Source organism: Macaca fascicularis, chromosome 15 (assembly GCF_037993035.2).
Source record: "Macaca fascicularis isolate 582-1 chromosome 15, T2T-MFA8v1.1".
Lineage (NCBI taxonomy): Eukaryota > Metazoa > Chordata > Mammalia > Primates > Cercopithecidae > Macaca > Macaca fascicularis.
The window spans coordinates 61168007-61189736 of NC_088389.1; the positions used below are offsets into that span (position 1 = coordinate 61168007).

At 45.9% G+C, this 21730-nt stretch overlaps 1 non-coding gene across 1 annotated transcript; it reads right to left on the reverse strand.

Moving 5' to 3' along the window:
* Positions 1 to 5478: 5478 nt before the first annotated feature.
* On the reverse strand, positions 5479 to 5612 carry LOC123569263 (U8 small nucleolar RNA). Its single transcript, XR_006692903.1, has one exon. It is a non-coding gene; the product is annotated as a U8 small nucleolar RNA (small nucleolar RNA).
* Positions 5613 to 21730: the final 16118 nt, after the last annotated feature.

Below are 21730 nucleotides of genomic sequence, written 5' to 3' on the forward strand. Positions count from 1 at the left end.
AGAATCGTTTGAACCTGGGAGGTAGAGGTTGCAGTGAGTCAAGATCATGTCATTATACTCCAGCCTGGGCAGCAAGAGCAAAACTCTGTCTCAAAAACTAGATAAATAAAAATAAAAAATAAAATTGAAATCCAATGACCTAGTTTATGCTCCTCCTTTTATAGAAGGGGAAGCCATGGCACAGAAAGGCATGGGGACCTGCCTGAAGGCACAGAACTTGGCAGTTCCCACAGATTCAGGCTTTCTCCCTCACCTGGTTAGGTCATGTTCCAGGATGCTGAGGCTGTGGGGCGAGCAGCAGGACTGGTCTGGGTGCTGCTAGAGTTACAGACGCTGGGCTCCTGGCGCTAGAAGGAAGGAGAGGTGCAGAGCATCTGACCACCCCACTGCTGGGAGTGAGACACGAGTGCACCATCAGAGGGGCCGCCCAAGATTTATGCACCAGAACGTTCACCATCATGTTATTTATAATGTCGAAAAATTGGAAATGACCTAGAAACAGGTTAATAAATTATGCCAAAACCTTTCAGTGGAATATAAATCAGCTACCAAAATTTATCTCTTTGGAGATTATTAACTGGTGACTTAGAGTCGAGGCTAAACAAGGCTGACACCAATTTTTAAAAATACGTATATATAAAAAAGTGTTAAGAATAGTTTTTGGGGGAGGCTGGAGGGAGTTAATGAGTAATTTTTTTATGGTTTTACATATTGTCTGTTTTTTTCCCAGTTTCCTACAGTAAACATACATTGCTTTTAGAATCAAAAAAGTAAAAAAAAAAAATTAAGATTCCCTGCCCAAGGCCAGGTAGGACCCTCTGAGAGGGCCAGCCTCATTCATCCCTTAGTGCAGCAAACTACCACTGTCTTATTTCAGGCCCTTCTGTTTCCAGACACTGGAAATGTCTTAGACACGTGGATCCCTTTTTTTTTTCTTTTTTTGAGGGAGAGAGGGTCTCGTTCTGTCACCGAGGCTGGAGTGCAATGACTTGATCACTCGTTACTGCAGCCTCAACCTCCCAAGGCTCAAATGATTCTCCCACCTCAGCCTGCCAAATACTTGGAACTACAGGTGCGCACCACTACACCTGGTTAATTTTTGTATTTTTTTGTGGAGGCTGGGTTTTGCTATGTTGCCCAGGCCGGTCTTGAACTGGGTTCAAGTGATCGGCCTGCCTCAGCCTCCCAAAGTGCTGGAATTACAGGCGTGAGCCACCGCCCTTGGTCTTGGATGCCATCTTTAATCCATTTCATGAGTCAGTTGCCAAATATTAATAATATTAATAGGCTTCTTCTAATTGCTGAGGCAACCATTAAAGATTCTCAAAGTGTCATAATACATATTTTGCATTTTGGGAAACCGTTTATATGTTCAAACTTTAAAACACCAAAAGTGACTATTTTTGTCTTTTGTGCCCTGTAGGTTGCCCTTTGCATTTAAGAAGGAAACATGCCCACTCTTCTCCCTGCTTAGACTTTAGCAGTTCCTTTTTTCTTCCAGCTAAACTTATCGCTGGTGCTAATGGTCCCTGGTGCACTGTGTGACTTGGAACAAGTCACTTGACCTCCCTGGACTTCAGCTACCCCTCTATAAGGGCCCTTCCAGCTTGAGATTCTTACTCTCTCTCAGCTTCAGTTCCCTCGTGGCAGCCAGCCGGCAGTTTTCAGCCTCCAGCTGCCTTGGCTGCGCCCTTACATGGTGCCTCTCAAATGTTGGGTCAGTTGATTTCAGCATCCAGAGTTCCAAGAGAAGTCAGAAAAGAACGACACCTTTCAGGGGCGGTGCTAAGATAGATTCGGCATCCTAAATGGACAAATCATTCTAATCTAAATCTTTATGGGCTCCCAGTGCCTCATTAAACATCCAAGCCCCTAAGGCTCTGAATCACAGCTCCTCTTCCCTCGCAGCCCTCCAGGAGGAGTTCTGATTACCCCATAAATTACATGTTGTCAGAGAGTATCTGCAGGCCCTTCATCTTGCAACATTTTTACAGGATGTGGATCCTGCCAGGCTCCCACTCCCTCCATCCCCATGGTTACCAGGGAGAGTACCAGTCGAATGTCCTCCTTGGAGCACTAGCTCAATCTCCACTGATGCTTCTCCCCTCTCGGAAATGCATTAAATTCTCCCAAATGGAGAAGTATTCATTCTCAGCTCTTCTACCAAAATGAAGTCCAGGTGGCCTGCAGACCCTGCTGCCTCAGTAAAACTCAGTAAAACCAAACAAACCACTTTATAGACACTCTCACTCCTCCTGGGTGTTCAAAGGGGCTGGCCCAGGGGCCAGAACCACTACTGGGACCCCAGTCTCAGGGTCAGACCCCAGATAGCCATGGTGACCAGCCAGCCAAGCAGAAAGAATGGCCAGAGAAACCATAAAAACAAGGTGGAAAGGAAGGGGCCAAAACCCCCTCAGCTCACACCACAGACTGCAAATCTCCATCTCTCAGCCCAGTGGTGGCTGCATTTGATCCCCAGGTCTGGTGTGCCTCCACCTCACCCCTCTGGCCATTTTGATCCATTGCCTACTATCTTGGTTTGGGTTCCCCCAAATGCTGACTATGAGACAAGGATTTAGGTATATTTATTTGGGAGATGACCCCAGAAGACTCCTCTTGGAGAGTGGGATGTGGAGCAGGGAAGTGAGTCAGCCAGCAAAGGGTACAGTGCAAAGCTTTAACCCACTGGGGAACTCTAGGAGCCAGTGCCAAATTCATGCCTCTGAGTGCTCCACACCCCACCTTCCAGGAGCAAGGAGCTGGGGTATGTGCACACAAACCTCAGTCAGTCATTGGCACGAGACTGCTGGGAGGACAAATTCTCCAGCGCTTGTGACCTGCCATAGACTCTGGCAGGCAGGATAAGTCCTTGGGCAAAGAGATGCAGATGCTGTACTTGGAAATCAGGTATCCATCATGATGCTGGGGATGAAGGATTAGCTGCTACACCTGTTTAGCCACTTAGAAGGCAGCTCACCTCCTCTGGGAAGCTGTTCTGGCTGCACATCCTGTGCAAAGTTAGACAGCTTTACTCCTTGTAACGTCATCTCCTTTAAAGGAGGCAAGAAATGTCAGGATGCTGGGACTCGGGGCAGGGAAGTAAGCTGCCAACACAGCCAGTGATTGCAGAGACAGGCTGCTGTGATGATCTCACTAGGAAGCATAGTGTGACCTGCACCCGGATGCCCCTCCATTCCCCATACTCAGGTGATGCCTTTGTACCCTAAGGAAAACTTAGATAGCCCTGAGCTACATGATCTACGTGGGTTCCCAGAGTTCCCCGGTGAGAGGAAACGCCAGTCACCCACGATGGTCACTTGCTGATAACACTCCCTTTATTGGCAGCCTCCCTTCCCTGCTTCACTTTCTCACTCTCCTACACGTGTGTCCTGGAATCACCTTCCAAATAGACTACTTGCACTCAAACCTTTACCTGAGGCCTACTCTGAGAAACCCAACGGTGATAGCAGGCAATGAGCAGAAGTAGACGGACACTGAGATGCTTTTCTGGAGAAATCTCAGTAGTAAGACTGAATAGTATAAAAATGTGAGTTCTTCACAAATTAAATTTTCTGCTCAATACAGTTCCATCAAAATTGTAATGGAAAAACACTTAGAACATCATTTTTAAAAAATAATTTTTAAGTAGTATATTAGCTTCCTACTGCTACTGTAACAAATTGCTACAAATTTAGTGGCTTAAAACAACACAAATTTATTCTCCTATAGTTGTGGGGGATCAGAAGTCCAAGATGAGTCTTAAGGAGCTAAAAGCAAAGCGTTGGCAGGGCTGGTGCCTTCTGGAGGCTCCAAGGGGTAATCTGTTCCCTGTTCTTCTGGCTTTTAGAAGGTGCTCGTACTCCTTGGCTTATGGTCTCAGGACTCCAATCCCTGTTTCTATGGTTTCCTCTCTCTACCACCCCTGGCTCCCTCTTACAAGAAGTCTATTACCCTATGTAATCACATAGGGCCCTTCCCAGATAATTGAAGATAATCTTCTCATCTCAGAATTCTTAAGGATCTTAATCACATCCGCAAAGTCCATTTTGCCATGTAAAGTAATATATTCATAGGTTCCAGAGATAAGGACCTGGACATCTTTGAGCGGTCATTATTTAGCCCTCCACAGTTAGAGAAGACAAGTAAACGAGCTGAAATTGCAAAGAAATTTTTGAAGAAATAAAGAGTAATGAAGGTAGACTTGCTTACCTGATAAATAAACTCTAGAATCCTAATAATTGAAACTGTACTATTGGTGGAAAAATCAACAATAATAGGATCACAGAAATAGACCCAATGATATGTTAAAGTTGGTTTAAGATAAATGTGGTAGATCAAATAGGTGAAGAAAGGAAGAAGTTGTTACTCAATATACAGTCTAGTTGGTTAAGTTCCTGAGGACAAATAGTTTCCTTACAATTTAAAACAAAATATAGGTAAAGAGTGTAATGTTTAAGAGTTTAACCAATAAAGGGCTAGAAGGAAATAAAAGTAAAAATATTTACTAGCTTTTGGTATTAAGAAGGATTTCTCTGCCTGTAATCCCAGCGCTTTGGGAGGCCGAGGTGGAAGGATCTCTTGAGACCAGCCTGGGCAACATAGAAAGACCCCATCTCTACCAAAAAAAAGAAGGATTTCTCAGTATAAAATCAATAAAATTCATAACAGAAAAGGTTAATGAATTCAACTACATAAAACTTAAAGTCTCTATGTCAAATGTACCACAATATGATGGTATATTTGATCAAACAGCACATAAAAAGGAGTTTGACATCCTAAGTCATCAAGGAAATGAAAATCATTATTGCAATGAGTTGCCACTACAGTCCACGAGAATGACTAAGATTTTAAAAACTTACAACACCATATGTTGGCAAGATATGGAGAAACTGGAACCTCATACATTGCTGGGGGGAATGTTAAATGGTACAATCACTTTAGGAAACAGTATGGCAGTTTCTAAAAAAAGTTAAACGTACACTTGCCATATAATCCAGCAAACCATTCTTAGATATTTAGCAAAAAAAAAAAAAAAAAACATATGTCCACAAAAAGACTTGTACAAAAGCATTCATTGGAACATTATTTATAATAGCTAAATACTAGAGACAACCCAAACATCAGCCCACCAGAGAATGAATAAACAAATTGTGCTATGTTCATACAATGGAATATCACTAAGCAATAAAGAAGAAGAGCGTATCAACCATGACAACATGGGTAAATCTCAAAACACATTATGCTGAGTGGAAGAGGCCAGACACAGAAAAGTCCATGCTTTACAATTCCACTTGCATAAAATTCTAGAACAAGCAAGACTGATCTATGGTGATAGAAATCACAACAGTGGTTGCCTCTGGCAGAGCAGTGGGAGGGTGAGGATTGACTGGAAGAGAGCACAGAGAAACTTTCTAGGGTAATAGAAATATTTATATATATGTTCATTTTTTTCTTTCAAAGTAGTGATCGTCCTGAAGAATCAGATAGGAGTACTTAGGGTGTTGCAAGCCCTGATTAGGCAGAGGCATCAGTCACATTTCATGCAACTCTAATCATCATGTTCTATCTGCCTTCCAAAAGGAGGAACAGGTAAGGATTATCCCACCCATCAACAAGTATCATCTATTTTGATAGAAATGTGGGTTACACAGGTATATGCATTTGTCAGAATTCATGAAACTTACATTTAAGCTCTGTGTCAGGATGACCAATCTTTTGACCTCCCTGGGCTACATTGGAAGAAGAATAATTGTCTGGGGCCACACATAAAATACACCATTGTCACAGGATCCTTGAGGTGTCACTTTTCTGGCTGGAAACCTCTGTGGCTGCTGGCACCTTTGCCTGAGTTTTGCCTGGGCCCACTGGACTCGTTCTGCCCACTTGGCCTGGCAGGCTTTGTTCGCCTTGCACTACCAGCCTGGATCCCACAACTGCCAAGGGCGAGTCAGGTGCAGAGTGACAAGGGGTATGTGAGTGAGTGAGCGTGAGGTCTGGCTGCAGCAAACAGCCAGGCACAGCAGCTGCAGCAGGGCAGGTAGCTCCAGGCACTGGCATGGGTGCTGGTTCCCTGCAAGGCTGCAGCTGGACGAGGAATACTGCAAGCAGCTTCCATGGCTGGCACTGGGGAACATGGTGGTGCCTGGAGGCTTGGAGACTCCAAGAACTGTAGAGCCCAGAAAGGGTGTCACAGCCCTGGCTCAGGGAGCTCTTAGGTCTGGGATCCCCAAAGGGCTGAAGCTCTTCTCTCCTTCTCTGTTCTCTCCTTCTCATCTTCTGCAATGTGGCAAGCAAGGGACATGTTTCCGTCCTATTTGTGTTACAGTTCTTTCAGCCCTGCCATTCGGTAGGTCCCAAATTCTTGTCCTGCATCCAGAAAGAATGAGGTATACAGACAAGTGGAGGGTAGCAAGGTGAAGAAGTGCTTTACTGAGTGACAGAACAGCTCAGAGGAGACCCGCAGTGTGTAGCTGCTGTCTGCAGGCAGGTCATCCCAACAAGTGTCCAGCTCTAAGCAGAGAGGAGACCCACAGTGGATTAGCTCCTCTCTGCAGACAGGTCATCTGTGCAGGTCTGGCTGAGTCTGGGGTTTTTATATGCCTCAGAGTGGAGGAAGTATGTGCTGATTGGTCCATGGGCAGCCATGGGCAGACCCAGGAAAGGCACCATAAGTTCTCACTGTGGTTGGCAGATCTGGAAGCCTGACCCCTAGGCCTCAGGCTTTCCCTGGCCCCACCCCTTTTTGCCGAGGAGCCTGTCTCCTGCTGCCATTAATCTGCCATCCATGGTGCCCACAGTGCCCAGGCTGTTCATGCTGAGGGGTGCCTGCAGACCCGCCCTAGCTGCCCTTATCCCTGCCTTGGCCTCTCTCCCCTGCTCATCTGCATTCAAAGTCTGGAGGGGGATGAAGCAGCAGGGAGCTGGCATGTTAGCACTGCCCTAAGTGTGCACATACCCAGCTGGATCATGACAGCACCCGGGCTCAGCCACAGCTTTGCTCCAAAATTGGAGTGGGTGCTGGGAGTGGGGAGAGGCCAGGCAGCAGGAGCAGTGACTTCAGAGCCTACAGGGACGGGGGCTTCCTGGGACCCTAGATTGCAGAGATGCCTGGGTCCACAGCTGTGGCTTGGCAGCTGCAGCTGCCCCAGTAGGGTGGGGCTCCCACCCCTCCTACTTGGAAGTGGGCAGGGCTTCCACCTGTTCTCAGTTCTCACTGGTTCTGTGGAGTGGGCAGCCCTGCCTACGCCTCCCCCACTGTAGCCAGCAACATGGCAGCAGCCGGGCCACCACTGCCATCACCAACACTAACAATAGCTGATGAGCTAAAAACAAACAAAAAAAATCTCATAATGTTTTAAGAAAGTTTACAAATTTGTGTTGGGCTGTATTCAAAGCTGTCCTGAGCTGCATGCAGCCCGTGGGCCACAGGTTGGACAAGCTCAATTGTGCATTTCAGTAATAAAAAGTGACACCAGGTGCATTGGCTCATGCCTGTAATTCCAGCACTTTGGGAGGCCAAGGCGGGCAAATCACTTGAGATCATGAGTTCAGACCAGCCTGGCCAACATGGTGAAACTCCGTCTCTACTAAAAATACAAAAATTAGCCAGGCATGGTGGGGTGTGGTGGGGCTGAGGAAGGAGAATCACTTGAACCCGGGAGGCAGAGGTTGCAGTGAGCTGAGATTGCACCACGGCACTCCGCCTGGGCAACAGAGCGAGACTCTATCGCAAAATTTTAAAAACAGTGAAAGAAACAAAATTAAAGGCAAATAAATTAAAAATAATGTTTGTGAAAATACGACAGTCTTATAACTTTAATATATAAAGGTTACTTGAAAGTGAATAAAATAATTAACATCCAAAAGAAAGAAAAATGAACACGAACAGTCAATTTCCCCCAAAAGAGATGAATACACACACACACACAGACACACACACACACACAGATACACACAGACATGAAGGTATGAAAAGTAGTAATAAAATAGTAGGAATAGATATTACACATGTATGTGTATATATATATACACACACATATGTGGATACATACATATATATGAAAAGTGATCAAATACATCTGTCTACGAAAATTAGTAATAAAAGAAATAGAAAGTATAATACCAATAAATCTAGATATCAAATTAATTAACAGCAATTGTTTAACAATGGTGAAACTAAATGGCTATCTGGATAAAGAAGGGGACAGTGCTCAGTAACTGCTCACCCAAGGCTTAAGCAAAATCCCTCCTCGGTTCAATCTGTTTTCAAGTCTGCAGCACATAGCAGAAATGACACCATCCAGGTCGGCATTCTGAAACCCAGCCATCACTGTCCGGGTCACCCAGAGCTCCATTTGGAAGCCGAGAGGTGGAGAACCCTGAGCCCTCCACGTTCCCTATGCTGCCCATGAATTTCCATCCTGACTCATACATTCTTTCCCACCTCCCTCATATCTGCAGTCCACATCATTACCTAGAGTCTCACTCATTCAGTTCTCCTATCTGTCTTCACTCTGTATCTCCTAAGTCTTTTCAATCACTCCCTCCTGGGTGTTCTCATGCCAAAGATAGATTTTGACAATCTGATATCAGTCAATAATTTCCCAGAAGGTCATAGGGCCTGAGGAAAGAGGTTTCCCTGATAAGATATCATCTTATTTCCTGTGTATAAGAATGTGCTATCACTAAACGAGCAGAAAAGAAGACAGTTCAGAGAGGTGAAATGCAATTAATAAACAAACATATTAAAATATTCAACCTCACTGGGAATAAGAAAAACACAAATGAAATTAAGGCCTCATTTTTACTTATAAAATAAAAAAAAATTAATTTGCATTTACAATACCTACTCCTGAGAAGAGAATAATAAAATTGGGGGTACTGTGTATTGTATTGCCCTTTGAGAAAGCAGTTTGACAATATGTATTGAGTCATAAATGTTCATACTGTTGACCCAGCAATTCATCTTCTGGAATAGTACACTGAAGAAAAATGTCTAAAAAGAGAAGAAAAAAAACTTCACGTACAAAGATATTCACAGTTGTTCAGAAACCGTATAAATAACCCACAAGAAGAGAGTTAAGTAAATTAAGGCACATGTAAAAAATGAAACAGTGTGTAGGCATTAAAGTATGACTTAATAGAAATGCAAAAGCAATTTACTGAAAAAATGATCAGCCACCCTCATGATTAAATAAATGCAATTAAAGTGATAGGGACATACCATTTTCCATCCTTCAGATGGACAAAGATTTAAAACCTCATTAACATCCTGTTAGGAAAATCAGGGCATGTTTATTTACTGTTTGTGGGAGTGTAAATATTGTGACTCCTTGTGCATATGTGGGTAGACCATCCAAGCATACAAAAAATATGGGCAGTAATGTAATGAACACCTGTGTATCTCCTACTTAAGCTCCAAAACATTCACATGTATGTGACTTCTTTGAAGAGCAATTTTGCATTGCCTATCACACTTCTAAATGTATACATTCTTTAACTCCAATAATTGCATTCCTAAGAATTTTATGTACAAAAATAGTTCCACCTGTGCACAAAAATAAGTGTATTAAAAGGTATATTGCAGTATTCTTTTTAATGGCAATAGAGTAGAAACAACAGAAAGTCCACATAGTTGTCCTTTGTAGGGACATGGATGCAGCTGGAAACCATCATTCTTAGCAAACTATCACAAGAACAGAAAACCAAACACCGCATGTTCTCACTCATAGGTGGGAACTGAACAATGAGATCACTTGGACTCGGGAAGGGGAACATCACACACCGGGGCCTATCACAGGGAGGGGGGAGGGGGGAGGGATTGCATTGGGAGTTATACCTGATGTAAATGACGAGTTGATGGGTGCTGACGAGTTGATGGTTGCAGCACACCAACATGGCACAAGTATACATATGTAACAAACCTGCACGTTATGCACATGTACCCTAGAACTCAAAGTATAATAATAAAAAAAAAAAAAGGAAAAAAAAATTCCAAAAAATAAAAATAAAAAAAAAAAAAGAAAGAAAGTCCACATAGTAGAGGGTTGTTGAACAAGCCCTGCTCCATCCCCACAATAGAACAGCATCCCGCTCTTGAAAGGGAGCGAATTCTCTCTATATGCTAATAAGGAAGTATCTCCAAGAAATAGCATTGAGTGAAAAAGCAAGGTGCAGAACAGTATGCGCAGTAGGATCCCACTTGTCTATTTTAAAATATATGCACATATATATTTGTATATGCATTAAAAATTTTGGGAAGAATTCCCAAGAAACTGATGAAAAGCAGTTTCCCTACTGGAAGGCAGACTGAGGGAGGATGGAGAAGACTTTCATTTTCATCTTTTATTCCTTCTGAGCTGTTTGCATTTTGTTTTACCATGTGCATGTGTTGCTTTTGTGATTTAAAAACTAATTTTAAAAGATAAGTATGAATGCTACATTGCAAATGGGAAATGCATATGATACTAAGTGAACAAGATGGACTCTGCTCTGCATGTCATGCAGCTGTATACAGCAGGGTCTTGTGGAGACAAAGGTAATCCTGCTGCCTGTGTCCTTGACTCTGGCCCTGCCATCTACTCCAGAATCCCCTCCCTCTCCCCAAACTTCATCCTCTCCCTTGAGCATTAGCACCTCAGGTGTCTCCTCATTAAATCAAAACCAAAAACAAAAACTCAGCAACCTCTCTGGCTCCAGCACTCCCTGTTCCTTTCACAGCCCCTCCAAGCTGGCTTCCATCCCATCACCCCCTTGTCCCCAGCTTTTTCCAAGCTCTCAATTACAGTCACTCGATTGTAAAATTACTTTTCCATTACCATATCACTGGAGCTCTCTGCAGAGGATCACTTCCTCATTATCTCCTCTTGAGTCTTGGGTCGCCCTGGACCCTTCCTGACTCTCTCAGCTCCTGGAAGCCTCTTCCTGGCCAGTCTCCTCCCTGAACTCTGGCAGATTAAGCTCTAGCCCTCCTCTCTTATGTCTATATACAGTCTCCCTAGATGATGTCATCTATTTGAGCTGCAGAATCCTCACTTGTATAGTGAAGACACCTGACACCGCCTATGGATGCTGTACTGTTTCTTGACCCAGAATACATTCCTAGGAATGACAACTCACTTCTGCTTTGTGGAATTGCTCATTCTCCATTCCACACGGTCACAGGGGAACTGCCAATCACAATGACCCCGTCCTCTAACTTCAGGACTGGGGCACTCTTATTCATTCTTAATCCAGGCCAATCAGAGTTCTCCCAGAACTTTGCTGCTGGCAGAAATTAGCCTCTTTCCCCTGGAGATACTAAGCCTTTCTGGTGGAGAGAACCTACATGCAGAGTGAAGCCAAATACAGCCCAGCAGAACTGAGATGCGGAGAGACAGATAGATGGACAGACAGGCTATAACTGACATCATTGAACGTCACTGAACCCCTAGGTCCAGCCATGCCTAACATCAGAACCAAGCAGCCCCTGGACTTTCCACTTACATGAGCCAATAAATTACCTTTTCACTTGAGACAGTTAAAGTTAGAATTATGACTCATAACTAGAAGAATGCTGGCTAATATACTCCTAAACCACTATCTGAAGCTTCACATTTATAAGCACGACAGTCTGCTGGATATCTCCACTTGCAAGCCACCATGAACCTCAGCCCAACACGCCCAGAGCTGAATCCTTTGTCTTCCCTGCCCCTAGCCACCCAGCTCCTCCACCATGGTCTTTTCCCAGCCTCTCCAGCTACTAGACACACAAGCTAAAACAGAGCCAACAGAAAGCTTGAAATAATAGCTTTTTCTGCCTTGTTTGAGATTTTCCAATTCAATTTTGTAAACATCAAATACTGTATTCAGTTGTATGAGTTCCAGGAAACTAGGTTAAATGGCATCTTTAGAAAAATTGAGGATCGGCTATGCAGGAGCTATGCATCAGTGCCTCACGCAAGTGCTTTCTAAAAGGTTAGACTTCCTCCCGCTTTGCTAGCCCAGAAATCATTGCTGATGAGTCCATGCAGACTGGATTTCACCTTTCCCAAACCTAATACTTTCAGCTAATGGCAGTCCCAACACTGCCATGAGAAGCAACTTGCCAATCACTGCACACCTCCAAGCTCATCACTCCACTCCTCAAGAACTTTCTATGGCTCCCCATCACCAAAAGGCTCCAACCACCCTGGATCATCTACTGCTCCCTGGACATACTGCATGCATTTCTGCCCCGGGATTCCACTCACTCTCTTCCTAGTCATTCTATTTCCACCTCGTCTCTGCTTCCATCCTGCCAAGGCGTGGATCAAATTCGCTCCATCCAGGAAACTGTGGTGCCACCTTCATTCCCAAGTAGGATAAAAATGCCTTCTTCTTCCGATACTCAAAGAACTTATTTGTAACTCTGATACCTCTGAGAACATATTGCCTTTGGTTAGTTTCCATGTGTGGGTTCACACAGCTCATCTCCCCAGCTAGGTTGTCAAGTCTACTTGAAGCCTCGCCTCAAAGCTGGATTGATGTCTTCCTCCTCTGAGCTCCCGTAGCAACGAGGTGCATCTCCCACACTGCCTTTCACAGTGACTATAACTGCCTCTTCCCAAATCTGGCTCTCCTCTTTTTGTGTGGGTGCCAGGCAAACTCATGTGTCTCCATCACAAGACCCCTGACACATTTGCTTGATGCCATCAGGTTCTGTTCCCTTAATCAGATGCCTTTGAGAGCTTGAATCAATTCAGCTCAGCCAGAAAGGAGCAGTGGCTGCCTTATCTAGGGTAAAGGAGGTGAGAAGGCAGAGATTCCTGCCTGGGGACATCCAGAAGTCACCAAAAATTAAGCGTACATTCACAGGGCTAGTCACCCCTTCAACTGCTGATAGCCCCTTCCCTGGGATCTCGATAGCAGGTTTGGACAAGGACATCACATGCAGAAAGCTGCCAAGTCCTCTCCCTTAGAAACTCTTCAGGAGCTGAAAGAAGAATGAGCAGAGACAAGGAGAAACAGCCGAAGGAGAGGAGAAAAATCGAAAGAGCCAGGTGTCAAGGAGGCAAGGAATCCATTTCGAGAAAGAGGGCTGAGAAGGAGCCAGAAGAAACTGGCTTCCCTGACCGAGAGGAAGTCTCAACTAGGCTGATGGGTTAGGGAGGATAGGGGTAAGTCTGGAGCCCGCTGGAATCCTTCAAACCTGCTTGTGTAACTAAGAAGGAAAAAGCCTTTTCTTTCTTTCCACCTCCAGCCCTTTGCTCAGGTGCAGCCTTCTTCTCCTCTAAAACCATTTCCTACCTGAAAAGTCCTCTCTGCCTTCACTGCCCAGCTTGATCTGACCCCTCCACGAAGCTGCCTTCTGGGTGTCCTGCCTTCCAGATTGTGGGAGAGATTCCCAGTCCTTTTAGCTTAAGGCTCTGACTCTTGATGATAAAAGGCATTTCATTCTGCTGCATGTCACACTTATGTGCGGCCTATCCTGCCCTCAAGGCTGTGAAAGCAAGCTGCAAAGAACAGGAGGAGAAGGGTAAGTGACTCCTGCAGACCCACTAAGTGCTGCACCCAGGCTTGGGATGCTTTCCCTTTCTGCTCTGAAAGCCCTGAGGCTCTGAGGATGAGACTCAAAGCAGCCATCAGAGGTGAGATATGTCTTTTCCTTTTAACAATGTATGCATAAAACCCCACACCCATTAGGATGGCTAGTCTCGAAAAGGAGAAAATGACAAGTGTTAGTGAGAATATGGAGGATATATGTACCACTGAGCGGAATGAATGGCACAGCCACTACGGAAAACAGTGCGGTGGTTCCTAAAAAACATTAAACATAGAATTATAATACCAACTGGGTGTGATGGCTCACGCCTGTAATCCCAGCACTTTGGGAGGCCGAGGTGGGCAGATCACCTGAGGTGAGGAGTTTGAGACCAGCCTGGCCAATGTGGTAAAACCCCGTCTCTACTAAAAATACAAACACACACACACACACACACACACACAAAATGAGCCAGTCATGATGGTGCACACTTGTAATCTCAGCTACTTGGGAAGCTGAGGCAGGAGAATCACTTGAACCCGGGAGGCGGAGGTTGCAGTGAGCTCCACTTCTTGGTATATACCCAAAAGAGTTGAAAAAGCAGGGTCTCAAACAGATATTTATGCACCTGTGTTCATAGCAGCATTATTCACAACAGCCAAAAGGGAAGACCACCCAAATGTTCGCCTATGGCTGGATGGATAAGCAGAATGTGGCATACATACACACAGTGAAGTATTATTCCAACTTAAAAGGAAGGAAATCCTGACACCTGCTTCAACACGGATGAATCTTGAGGACACTATGCTAAACAAAAGAGACCAGTCACAAAAAGACAAGTATTGTATGATTCCACTTCTATGAGATACCTAGAGTCGTCAAATTCGTAGAGAAGGAAGGTGGAATGGTGGCCGCCAAAGCATGGGAGGAAAGGGAACGGGGAGTTATTGTTTCGTGGGCACAGACTTTGAGTTGTACAAGACAAGAGAGTTATAAAACTGGATGGTCGTGATAGTTGCACAACAATGGAAATATGTTTAACACCACTGAACTGAACACTTTAAAATGGTTAAGGTGATAAAATTTTTGTCGTGTATTTTACCATAATTTTTTAAAAGCATGCAAAACTTGCATTCCACTCCATAATATATCCATCTGATCTTTAGTATTAAAACGATTTATGAATTTTTCTCTCTCGAAATCTTTGGTAACAATTGATGTTCCAGGAAGATGCCCTGTGTTTATCCTGTCCCTGGGGAGGGAAGCCAGAATCCCTGTGTCCGCCCTTCCTCTGCCCTCCTCCCCCAGGTCCTCAAGTGCTCTCCTGCCTGCCAAGAGCTTCCTCCTTGCCTTAGGGAGGCAGAACTTTGTTCTGCATTCTTCTATGCTGCTGATGGTGGGAGCAGCCTACTCTGGAGGACCGGAAGCTTTTGAAGAGTAGGGCCAGAGAAGGAAAGCTGAGTGAGATGTTAGAATTAGACCAAATGCAGCTTCTTCAGTTGACGAATTCAGTTTCACAGAGCAATCTTTTTTCCTTTGTTAGAGTAGTGGCTGTCTCCTGGCTCCCACAACTGCACAGAACAAAGGAGCTCAATTCAGCTAAGAATCGCGTTTCCATAATTGTGCATTGGAGTGCTGAGGCTACCCTAGGATACACCTGCGGCTTCCTACCCATCCACTCCCCTGTCTGCAGTCTCAGCTTCTCCTCTCCACACATCACTGAAAGGGGATTCCTAAAACTGGGCCACTTAGCAACTTGATGTCCAACACAGCACTAGGCTCTACAGGTCATAATTGGACAAGTCTGACCCCATTCCTTCCCTGCCTCCTACGGCTCCCCGTCTCTAGGTCAAATCTGAAGCTCCATAGCCTTGTTCCCAAGCCTCATCGCCTGCTGCCTTCCCAGTGAGCCAGAAGCTCACAGTTTCCCCCAAGCTTTTGGACACTCTGTTCTCTCCACTTGATTCTAAAACCACTGTCATCCCAGAGCACCATATCTGCTCTCTTTCAGGTCCAAAGAACTTGCTATCGTGTGCTTTGCTCCTCTGTTAAACTGTGGTCACCCTAAGTCTGAGGTTGCTCACAGTTCAGCTCTGGCCGGGTGTGGCATGTAGGAGACATTAACAAGCATTCTAAAGAAATTAACTAGAGAGGGCTCCCTTGAAAGAGGTTCCCAGACTCACTGCGATTTTCTGTCCTCTGCAGACAGTTCCCAGCACTTCATTGTTCAGGCCATGGGTGGATGCCTGATCCAGCCCAGGCCGGTTTGAGTCCTTCTAGGGATTTCCCCAACAGGACCTGGGGAAAGAGGACCCATCTGTCTCTTGGTGTAAAGCTCTGAGCTGTGGGACAATGGAGAGTGGTCAGCACTGTGTCCTCTAGTGTGGAAAAAGCCATCAGAGGCACAGCTGACACGAAGATAAGCAGAGATGAAAGATGGTCCTGGCTGCATTCAGCTACAGGGACATGATTTGTTGACATGAGTGAGGCATTTCCATGATTTTGTGACATGGAAAAGCCCAGTGTCTTTTCAATAACTCCCTTTGCCCTTGGCCTAAGCTTATTTGTGTGGGGTTTCTGTGACAGCCAAAAGCATCCTGACCATAAATGACTGAGTGAACCAAGTGTATTCTGACTTTTTATTCTGACTTTTGTCTTTGCTGCAAGGAACCCTGAAGTCAAACTTGGAAGACTCCCTGTAGGAAGAGGTCCCAAATATACCTTATCATCCACCTGGGGCAACAAGAGGCCTTTGCCATTGCCCCTGTTCCTTCTTCCCTGGACCCAGTCTCAGATGTTTTCCTCCCTCTGCCTTCCATTCTAGAGAACTCCATGAAATTCCAAAGAACCTATCCCGACAGGCAACTGCCAGTCTGTCCTCTTTGGTTCCAGGAGCTCAAGCCCAATGGAGTTTCCTCCCCAAAGGAGTGGCCCAGTCCTATTCCTCACTTGTCCCCTGCCCAGGACTTTTTCCTGGGACCCCGCACAGACAGCCTGGCCAGCAAGGAGGGGTGACTGGAATGGAGGCCAGGGGTGACTGGAATGGCTTGGGTGAGGGGGTAGGGGTGGGGAAGTGTTTCTCTCACTGTACAAGCCAAGAGCTGTTCGGAAGTCGATTTCAAGATCCCATCTCAGTGCTATCTCTCCAGCCCCTCATCCTTAATGAGATGAGACAAGATGAAACAAGATAAGAGAATGGGCAAGAGACAGCCCAGAGCGCACTGGAAAACCCCTGGCTGGTGCAGAAGCCTCAGGCTCCAGTCCCAGCTCTGCCCTGACTGGCGGTACAAACGCATGAAAGCCCCTTCCTGTCTCTGAACCTCTCTTTCTCCAGCTGCAAATTGAGGGGGTTGGATGGCTTCTAAGGGCCCTTTCAACTCTGATAGGGGAGGACTCATCTGTTAGATGGGAAGGGAGAGGGAACAGGGAATTCCCAGGGGCAGGGGGAGAGAGGGCAGCACACACATCAGAGAAGTGCAGCCATGTGGCAGCCTGGGACCCCAATCCAGTCCCATGCACAGCCGGAAACTGATGCTTGCCATCCTGCCTATAGTCCCTCCCTTCAGACAGCAGGGCGATTTGGGGGTCCCCCCAGAGATAAGAACCTTATGGACAAGGTCTGTAACTCCAGTGCCCTGTGGAGGTCCCTGCAGCCTAAAAAGGCATCTCTCGTTGCATCCACCCCACCACCTCTCCTCCTCCCACTTCATCTTGGCCCCCTCTGATGGCAGGGAAAAGAGATCCAGGGGATAAGCCCAAAGAACAGACACCTTTGAGGGAGGTTTCAGGAGAAGAGGGTGACAGGGAAGCCATGGCTGGAAGTCAGGAGACCCTGGCCTACCCTGTGCCCCCTGGTTAGTCCCTTCCCCTCTCCAGGCCCAGGTCTGTCCTTTGCACAATGAGGGGCGGGGCCACTAGGCTGCTGAGAACCCTGCCTTATGGAGCCTTTACCCTGGGAACAATCCTAGGTCCTCAGTCTCCCAGAGATGGTGCAGCTCGATAATCTCATCATCTCACTTACCTGGGGCATTTGATGGTTAGCCTGAGAAGGAGAGAGAGAAACAGTCCCATCCAGGCAAATTATAATCCTCAGCCATCACACGCAGCCAAGGAGCCAAGGACAAGACGTAGGCCACCTCCCAGTGCCAACCCTGCCACCATTCCCACCATCCCCAGTGTACAGCCTGCATCTTTTATGTGTACTGGAAAAGCAGGGCGAGGGGGGTTTGAATAGGAATAATCCTTTCCCTGCCCCAAGGAAGGCATGGCCCAGCCAAGTCACACCTGTGCTGTGGGAAGAGGCTGAGATCTAAGAGTCAGCTGTGCTGCCTCAGGCCCCAGGGAAAGGAGAATGGGAGGAGTCAGGAAGGGGAGGCAGGAGGAAGGGGCTTCTCCTGGCTTCGCTGCACCCAGTGAACCTCCTGGTGGATCCCCTATAAGTAAACACTCAAACATATAAATGTAGGCTCCAGTGCAGCCCAAGGGCAGAGAGAAATGATTTGTGGATTATGCACCTTCACCCTGTAGAGATAGATGAAGAGTTGTTTCTGCCCCAACTAGACCATGTCCGCCAAGGCCAGGGCCCTCTCCTGGGAACTGACCATGTCAAACCACTCAGATTTCAAGACTGTTACCGTAGTTAGTCCACCCTGACTAATACACAATCCCGAATGAGTGACTTGAGTCTGTTTCTTCTTAACTGTGGCTGGGTGCCTGAGGTTCTCCCTGGTAGTTTGAGGATCCCCAGGAAGCACTCCCATCCCTCTGGGGAGCCCCTCCTGTCTACCCTGGCTCTGCATGTCTGAACCCAACTCCATCCTTCTAACCCCCTGCATGTCATTATGTCCTCCCTCCGACTCCACACCTCACCCTCTTTCATAGACCTTCATTTCCCCAAGAACCATTAGCTGCAGCCACATACATCACTGAAGGTCTGAGGTTAACAGCAGGGGATTACTTTACAGAATAAGAAAACCATTTAAAATTAAACATCAGGCATCACTCTTGCTTAAAGCTCATCTGCCAAACTTACCATGGGGAGTCTCTTATTGCTTTGGCTTCTGATAAGATTCCAGCCACTTTGTGTTTATTTATTCATTCAACAATTATTGATTGTGCACCTGCTGTGCTCCAGGCACCCCCCTCCTAAGTGCTAGGACATGCAGAAAACAAAGCCATCCCTTCAATCACAAAGCTTACTTTCTATTAGGAACAAAAGACAATAAACTAGCAAATAAACACACAACATACTGTCAGAGTTAAGAAAAAAATTATTCAAAACATGAAAATGATTCAAAACATTGTCTAACAAGCTGCCTAATTGTCTTGTGACTTTCTAGGGCTAGGCTGTCCAATACGGTAGCCATTTGCCACATTGGCCATTTAAGTTTAATTTATTAACTTTATATTAATTGTAAATTGGCCATTTAAGTTTAATTTATTAACTTTATATTCATTACATGAATTAAATATATTTATTATAATAAATAGATATATTTTAGATGGGGTCTCACTCTGTCATCCAGGTTGGAGTGCAGTGGTATGATCTCAGCTCACTGCAACCTCCACCTCTCAGGCTTAGGCAATCCTCCCACTTCAGCCTCCTGAGTAGCTGGGACCACAGGTGCTCGCCACCATGCCCAGCTAATTTTTTGTATTTTTGGTAAAGTTGAGATTTTGCCATGTTGCCCAGGCTGGTCTTGAACACCTGAGCTAAAGCAATCTGCCTGCCTCTGCCTCCCAAAGTCCTGAGATTACAGGCATGGGCTGTACCATACCTGGCTCATAAATTATGTGTTTACATATAATTTATATATGAATATTAAATTATTCATGTTATGTTATCTTAATATTATAGTAAAATACATATAACAATATTTAATAGACATTTACTATATTGATTAAATTTCTTAAAATTTAATTCAAACAACTAAAATTCTGTTTCTCAATCACATCAACCACATGTCAAGAGCTGAACAGCCACTTGGGGGCTAGGACTATCCTATTGGTTGGTGCAGATTTTCTTCATCAGAGAAAGTCCTTTTAGACAGCGCTGTTCTAGGAGAGTCACTTTGGCTTGACTTACTATTTACTATTGATTAGGGCCCAGACTCTAGGAAGTTAAATGTTAACTTCAAGAAGATTAATAAGCTGCAAATGATGTTTGTCCAGCAGAGATGCAAATGGTTTCTATCTGGAAGAAAAGATAACCCCAAAGGTTGCAGTTTTATCGTCCTATAGGACATTAACAAATTTAGTATCTAACTTTGCCATCTTATTCCAGCACTCTCTGTCCATTGATTACATATAGCAGGTTCTCATATCCCCTCTTGAACCAGCTCTGTCATTTTGCTGATACCTCACTAATGAGTTAAATAAATCACTGACACATCCCGCTAGATGCTTCTATGAAAGTCATGTTTTTGACTCTTTGGAAATTATACTTTGACATCAGGTAATGATCAGTGCTATGAAGACAATTTAAGCAGAGTGAAGAGACAGTGACCGTGTGTGATGTTAGCTAGTTAGGTCAGGGAAGGCCCTTTGGGGGAGGTGACCTTTGAGCAAAGACAGAATGAAACAAAGGAGCAGTCCTTTAGATACCCAGGGGTGCAAGTTCTGGCAGAGAGAGGAGCAGGTTCCAAGGTGCGAAGGCAGTGTGGAAGCTGGATTGCACTTGGTGTTTGAGGCAAGCAGGAAGTGGTGTGGTCCTGGTGGGTGATGAGGTATGGACAGATTTCTTAGGGCCTTGGGATCCAAAGGAAGGACTCTGGATTGCATTTTGGAGGTGCCTAAGGTGGGGTAATAACTACTCCCTCTCATACTCCAGGGGAGAGTTGAGGAACAGCCTTTGTGATCAGTCCTGCTGGGGTTCTCACTGGTGGTGGGGCTGGGGAGGGGCACCCTTCCCAGAGGGGTAAAGCTCCCTTTTACCCCCTTTGCCAGAGGGGTAAAACATGCTAAGTCCCAGAGGCTACATTCACAAGGCCATGTGGATGGGCCCGCAGAGGTGTGTGAGGCGGTAGACCTGGGAGTCACCTCCCCTAACTCTCTCTGCTCTCCCATCCTCTATCTAGAGTTGCCAGGGCCCTTGCCCATGCCGTGCCTCATCTAAAGGCTCTCAGAGGAGTTCTCTAAACAAAGAAAACTTTTTCTATACCGATGATGACTTTTGCAGACCTTTCAGAAGGTTCCAAAGCAGCCAGCTTTCAAATGAGCAGTTTTGCTTCTCCTTCCAGATAGGGAAACTGGGTTTTCACTAGATCTGGTAATGGCTCTGGGGCTTCAGAGCACTGGTGAGGTTGCTAATATGGGTCTAAGGATTTAAGCAGGTAAAGTGAAGGTAGGAGGGGCTAAGAGACGAGTGAAATGGGGTGAAGGTACAAAAAAGACCTAAAGATCTCTATAAGGTGCAGAGGGACCCTGTGGGCTGTGGCAGCTGAGGTTTCAGAGGTGGGGAGGCCCCAGGTGGTGTTGGTTCAGGCACTATGGTACTTGCGCCAAATTCCAGCTCTCCTGACTTGCATGAATTTGGGCAAATTGTGAATCCTCGGTCATGTGTAAGATGAGTAGAAGAATGATGCTCTGCCTGGGTGCAGTGGCTCACACCTGTAATCCTAGCACTTTGGGAGGCTGAGGAGGGCAGGTTACCTGAGCTCAGGAGCTCAAGGCCAGCCTTGGCAACATGGCAAAACCCCATCTCTACTAAAATACAAAAAATTAGCTGGGCATGGTGGCGCACGCCTATAACCCTAGCTACAGGGAAGGCTGAGGCATGAGAATCGCTTGAACCTGGGAGGCAGAGGTTGCAGCGAGCCGAGATTGCGCCACTTCACTCCAGCCTGGGTGACAGAGCGAGGCTCCCTCTGAAGAGCTATTGGGAGCATCAAACAAGATGATGTGTATGGAGAACCTTGAACAGGGCCTGGCGTGAGACAAGTGCTCCATTAACATTAGCTGCTGTGATTGTTATCAAAGGTGATCCTGGACTGTGGGGCTGAAGTGGAGTGTTAAGTCCAGGGGACACTGAGGCCACCTAGGTTGGCGGCGGGATGTAGCTAGAGAGGAAGTGTGTGTTGAGTTGGGGCAGGAGGTGCCTGGGGGCCAACCGTTGGAATGATAATATGCCTGTATGGGAACCCTCCAGGGCCATGTTCCAGGCTCCTAGCCCCTGTCCCCTCCTCCCAAACAGAACCTAGAGTGAGGCTAAGCCGCTAGGCAGCCCTCAGT